The sequence below is a fragment of the Aulonocara stuartgranti genome (assembly GCF_965226115.1).
Source record: "Aulonocara stuartgranti genome assembly, chromosome: 8".
NCBI lineage: Eukaryota > Metazoa > Chordata > Actinopteri > Cichliformes > Cichlidae > Aulonocara > Aulonocara stuartgranti.
The window spans coordinates 25,193,882-25,200,676 of NC_138959.1; the positions used below are offsets into that span (position 1 = coordinate 25,193,882).

Genomic DNA, 6,795 nt, shown 5'->3' on the forward strand with positions numbered 1-6,795 from the left:
GAAATATATAAGGCAAAACAGAGTTTGCACAATTCTGTTGAGCTCGAGGGTCGGCATTTGGTATAAAACCTTGATTCTTCAATAAAACTTGGAATCTCTTAGGCAAACTTTCTTGCCATTTTTTTCTTTAGGAACAGTCCAACGCTCTTCATTGGAAACTGGCCACTGTTTTCGTTGTTTTCTATAAAGAAGATCTCACACAGCTTCAATAATGTTGAGTTCTTGGCTGGAGGCAGGGGGTGGGGGAGTCCATGTCTGATAGTATTCTATCAGATTGTGTGTCTCTATCCAGGTATGCCTTTACCACACTGGCAATGTGTTTGGGATCATTGTCATGCTGAAAACTGAAGTGAGCCAAACTCCTTCCAGATGGTATTGCATGGTGGATCAAAATCTGATGGTGCATTTCTGCATTCCTTCAGTTTTGACAAAATCCCCAACACCGCTGGCCGAAATGCAGCGCCAAACGCTCGGCTGTGTTTTACAGATGGCTGTACTACTCCAGAACAAACCAACCAGAAATATCAAATTTGGATTCATTACTCCTTAAGACCTGTTGCCACAGATTTTAAATCCAAATCTTGTCTAATTTGGCATTTAAGCTTTGTTTTTGCTAGGTTACCTTATTTATGTGTACACAACACTGGTTTGTCGCTGGTTGCATTAGCTTGAATGAGTCATAAGTCAATATTAGTGGCCAAACAAACAAAAAACATTCATCTGAAAATAATCAGGTAAAACGATTGGACTGAAACTGAATGAAAAAGCAGCCAAAGACCCTGTGAAAGCCTGGAGAACAGTGGTCTGGCTCAAGACTACTTTAAAAATTAGATGAAAGTCTGGCTTCTTGGAAGGCAACTATAAAAATTTGAAGGGTGTCTCAAAACTTTTGCACAAACAGAAACATTCCAGAGGGTTCATAAACTTTTTTATGCCACTTAAACTTTGGACGGTCTAAACTCTGTCTAGTAGATAAACTTAATCTAATGGTCCTGAGGCCACGGGCAGTTTCGAATAATTCGTCATCTGAAAATGCTGCCAATTAAACAAACAAAGCACTTATACTGAGGATTGATTTCATTTGGAACTACTCAAACCCAAGTGTGTTTTTAACAAGCTGTAGAAATGTTTGCGGACTTTGAAACAGAGCAGCTAACACAGTGACCTTTATACCTGCTGCTGTCCGCTTTCATCTTCAGACTTATCGTAGTTATCGTCTGCCTCGCTTCAGGAGTGCTGCAGGGAATGACAGGACGTCTGGCTCATGTCTTGCGCGCGAGCTATTTCGGATCTTTTTCTGTCTTTTTCAAAAGCAATAACCTGCTCCAGAAAGCACGAACACGGTGGAAAGTGAGCCGCACTTCAGACAGGAAGCGCGAAAGATAATATATTTTATGCTATATGTTTTGGGAACAGAGAATGTTAGTGTGACTCCATATATTAAACATACACCCATTTAAAGCTAATTGAATACAAATACAGGGTCAGTATATAAAATAAGATAAGTGGGTAAAGAGACATATCGGGTATTAATGTTAACTGTTATATTTTTCCTGCTAGTAGGTGAGATATTCTATGTCCAGACTATTATAAGACATGAGGCCCCCTAACATATTTTTCTTGGACAGGGCCCACACACTACACACACACATCCTCAGTGGAAGCTCAGCGTGCTTGGAGAGGAAAGGCGGACATTTCGGGGCACGGGGCTACATTATACTATAGTAGCGGCTTTTATGAGACAGACAACATGCCTGGCTCCAGCAGGAAAACCTCATGATGGACAGGCACTTTACCTGAGCCAAGAGCAGGCGGCCTAGGAGGAGGGAAAATGAAATAAAATCAATACTCGAACATAACTTTTAAAATAAACATTTGCACTCTATGGACATTGTTGGCAGTGGGAGCTGGTAACCTGCCCCTATTGGTGGAACTCAACACCAGACCGTGCGTGGAGCACTGGCTCCCATCGAGGTGATGGCTACTGGCAAGATGTGACATGAATAGCAGGCTATGTTATGTTTGTCCTAGGTAGAAAGAAGAGAGAGCGAGACAGAAAAGAAAAAGGAGGAAAAGGTAGACGGGGCTCTAATCCTGCTGTAAAGCTGCTCTTTCTCTTAGCGAGGGTTTTCGCGGCTTGGGGATCAGGCTGAAAGCTGCCTTAGCCCGTGCAGGGGTGACGTCTGGTTAAGCAACAATTCTCTTCCTCTGTTTAAAATGCAGCAGGTTACTTCTCCTAACTCAAGGTGGGATTTGAATTTCTTTCTGTCATGATAATAATGATGTATTTAACAGCAGCGTCACGGATGGAATTTTAGTGGTACACTGAAAAAAAAAGTTCTTTCAATTTACTTGATTTTATTGTGTACATCGGTCCCACATAATATGAATAAGTATGACTGACTTAATTTTCCACTTTCCCTCAAGTAATTAATGCTTGTCAGATCAAAGTATTTTATTTACATCAGATTACTTTAAAAAATCATGTTTGATGTACTAATATTAATCTATTATCATAATATAAATGTATTGCATAATGTCAATATATTTTAATGTTTAACACCAACTTATTTTTATTTGCCAGTGGTACGCAATGATATTATGTAATGTAAACACATTGCAATTATGTTCCTGCAACACAAATTATGGCTTTAAATCCTACTTAATTTTTTCAATTGAAATATTAACTGATTATTATTGACAAAAAAGGCAAAGACTGTGAGTGCTACTGAACAATTCACCTTTATTAAACTGTAACAGCAGTGAAAGCAGCAATTCTGCCATGAACAAGTCCAAAATCGCATCCATATAAACTTGTTAACACATTTTTAAAGATAGCCTGCAGAAATAACTAAAAGAAAAAGTTAGTTTGAGAATATATTTGCAAATATTTCACAAAAAACTGACCTCAGCAGCAAATAAAAGAAAGTGCTTATAGATGATCCCGTCATCTCTTACATATAACATTTGTATTAATTACACAATTGAAAATGTAAACTAAATTAAGACTACCTGAAAAAAAGCAACACGCTTTTATGAATAAACAGATTTACCCAAATATAACTTGTGTGTTATTTGACAACAGTTTCAGCTTCTGTACATGTATTTACCTGTATAAGATTTCAACTAAGTTGAGCCTTAAATGACATTGTTACATAACTAATACCAAACACCTACATGAATTTTAATCTTCATTTTAAACATGTAAGCAGGACATTAAGGTTGACTTAGAACATATTGCTAAAAATCGTCAGTAGAAATTTCTTACAACATGATACCAAAAGGAAAAATTATCCTGCATTGCAGTCACACGAGGGGAAAGCAATAAAAACATAAGCAGTATAACGTTACTGAACACAAAATGAAAAACTGCAAAGAATTGCAGAAGTGCAGTCTTTGACTTTTCAATGAAACAGATGGTTTTTGAAAGCAAGAACTTTAGAGAGTTTAGCTACATCCAGTTCCATGAAAACCTTCTGGAAAACGTCAAAGTTGCAGCGAAGGTCAGCAGGGTAGGCAAGGTTTAATGCATACATTAGTCCAAATAGCATTATCACAGCAAATGCTACATTATCCAAAGTCTTCGCCACCCTGATGCCTGCAAGGACAACTCTTGTTCATCTGCTGAAGCTTGCTCTTTAAGAAGATAAATTCAAACAGTGGTGTCTTCAACAGTCTCACTGATGGCACGTTCTTCCATGCCCTGTAAAAAAGAAGCCATGTTAGTCATTTCCAAGTAAGTAATATGACACACTGTGGAAAGTCCAAAAAAAAAAAAAAAAAAAAAAGACAAGTACATACCACATACTCCTGGATAAGCATGCCAGGGTCTTCACCCATGTAGATACACACTCCCTTGACACACTCAGCATCAACATCTTCACACTGAAATGAAATGTATGTAATTAGCATCTTCATTCAGCTCTTGTCCTTCATTTAAGTTTTAATAGTGTACTTTGCATGAATGTTTTTAAAGTAAAGGCACACAAATTAATAATAGGTTTACTGGCAATTAATAATAAGTTGACAAAGTGAAGGTTAAAAAAACAAGCAGATGTAAAAATACAAAATGAGAGAATTTATCATGGGAAAACATTTGAAATCTTCCACAATTGTAAAATTTCATCCAAAGAGGATCATGTTAAGTGAATGTTGAGGCTTTATCACTTACATTATCCATTTATGCCACAATTCTTTTCAGTATTAGTCCAAGCTCTCCTCTTCTGTTGACCAACTTCACCAGGTTGTCCAAGTGGAGATCCAGCTGAGCCAGGAACTTTGTTTGAGGGGGGATAGTGGCAATTCTCTTAAACTCAGCGTTGATCTGAAAACATGAGCACAGAGAAATGAGCTTCAAAGGTTTAATACCTGGAAGAAGGCCTCAATCACTCATGCTGAAGAAATGGGCTGTCAAATAACAACTGTGCCTTAACCATTTTAGGCTAATACCACAAGAACACCGTGTATGAGGCAAACCTTACCTCATGGAAATCAAATAGAGCAGGCCATCTTGCCATGAAAGCCTCCACCATTGGTGCATCACGAACAACTTCATGTCTTCTGTATGAAAAAGTCTTTTCCATCTTGAGTTTCACCAACTCTTTTACTCTTTTTTATATCCATGTGGTGGGCTTTGACATGTCAATAGCTTTAAGAGTCCCCTTGTCTGCTACTTCTGAAACTGAGGTAAGGTTAAGAAACTCATTCCCAAACAAGGAATCCATAAACTGAAGTCTGAAACTTCCCTGAAGACAACACTGTCTCTTGACTTCAGCGATGAGATCCTCAGTTGATTCAGGCACTCCATTAGAGAGTGAGCCTTCGACAGGTTCCGTCAGCCAAAACAGTCTTTAGGACCATAGGACTCCCCATAGGACTCTGTAGGAAAAAAAGAATTAAATATCAGACATTCAGAAAGAATCATTTCAGTTTAGTTTTCATAAAGCTATCCATACCCAATACTCAAAGTTATAAAGATCAGACATAAAAAAGAAGAATTTATCTAATGAAATACATGCGACTGAACCTATTACACTTATATGAACACCTTTTATTTCTATATGCCTTTTTAAAGTCACAATGTGGACTGATCCAATCTCATAGTCAACCAATGGATAAGTATCAAGGAGTTCACAGAGCGAAGCGAGAGTGAATATTCTTGTGGATACTGGGCGGAGCTCAAAAGCTCTGTCGTGCTCTCTGTACCAGCCACCAAGCTCTCTGACAATGTAGAATATGCTGTGGTACAATGCAGATATGGTTTTTCAGTATTCTGGCAATCCACCTGCTGCCCTTTGGGCCAGTACCATTCCATTTCTATAAGTTATGCCCTTTAATGTCACACACTGTGCAAGGTTGACCTCTAGAATGTCAGGGAATATGTACCTAATGACTTAAGCTATCTCCTCTTTAAGCAAATCCACTAGAAAGGCCGATACAGCTGAGCCCTCTAATTCAGACTTGCCAAGAGATGGGGAGTTTAGATGGTAAGCTATCATCATCTGATGTTTTGACTTCTGTAATCATAAAGGTAAAAATTCCACCATCACAAAAAACATTAATTTTAATTGAAGAAAGGTATTCCAGTCCAGAAGAGCATCAATGGTTTCTTTAAAGTACCAATCTTTCCCTCATTTATACATAATGTTTTGAGAAGCAGCTCACATATGTTCTACACAAACTAGAAAAAAAGAGGGGGGGGGAAAGGGTCCTAATTTGTTTTGGGCCGATGTTGGAAAATTCACAATACATCACTTAATAAGACATAGTCTGTTGAACAAACTTATCTCCTTGTAGATATCTGCTGTATTATTTGGGCATGACCGATAGAATAGTCAAGTAAGTGACACTTCACCTAAAACAATGACTAAATGGAAAAATGATTTGGCATTTATGGGTACAGGTTCTCAAACCCACGTCTAAGGTGGCAGGATGCTTATTATAACTTGAGTGCATGTCATCAGCAAGAATTAAGGTATGGCACTGTGGCCCTCCCAGCTTCTGAAACTCTGACGGTTACAGCCAGACTAATTACCCACTGTAGCCATAGCTAGCACGAGTAACACAAACACTATTGCGCTCTCTCAGTGACGTTTTAACTTGCTAAGCCATCAAAAACGTCAGTGCTCTCTGTCACATGCATAAATTCCATATCTGACCGACAACAGCTGCTTTCTCCCGACTATGTGCAATTCGTTAATATTTTTCAGCTTTAGCCACAAAGCTAATACCAACTTTAGCTAGCACTGTAAAAACAACATGTAGATGCATTACAGATTACGTTTCATATAGCATGCACTACAACAATTCTGTGAAAACGTACCCAACTAAAACAAATGTATTTAAATTACTTACCTTCTCACTATGCCTGACTCAGTGCCAAAGGTTGCATGCGGCTGAACAGTCTTCCAGAATCTGGCGGTCAATTGCACTGTCCTTAAATTATGTTGTTGTCTTATTGGATAAGGTAGGTCTTATTATCCAATCACATTTAGTTGTTGTCTTTGAATATATTGCATCATTTCCGGTTGTGGTCAAACATGATTACAATGGTTTTAGTATTCTAATTTAGTCACTTTAAATCAATGCAAGAAAAATGAGTAGTCTCAGTATTGTTTATAAATAAATGGTACTTTATTTAATCATGTAAATAAGGGAAACATGAGAGGCTTGTGTAGCATTAACTAAATTCATTTGTGCAAATTCAAAAGCCTGCCAATTCCCATTTTTTCAGTGTAGGCCAACATGTCACCAATGGATGGAACAGAGGTTCATTTTCCTAAAAATCACATACTT

The 6,795-nt window shown here is 38.0% G+C and overlaps 1 long non-coding RNA gene across 1 annotated transcript; it reads right to left on the reverse strand.

Moving 5' to 3' along the window:
* Positions 1-2,597: 2,597 nt before the first annotated feature.
* On the reverse strand, positions 2,598-6,595 carry LOC309712363. Its single transcript, XR_014278267.1, has 5 exons — positions 6,355-6,595; positions 4,482-4,878; positions 4,172-4,324; positions 3,802-3,885; positions 2,598-3,703 (listed from the first exon to the last, which is right to left on the reverse strand). It is a non-coding gene; the product is annotated as an uncharacterized lncRNA (long non-coding RNA).
* Between the last annotated feature and the right edge of the window lie 200 nt (positions 6,596-6,795).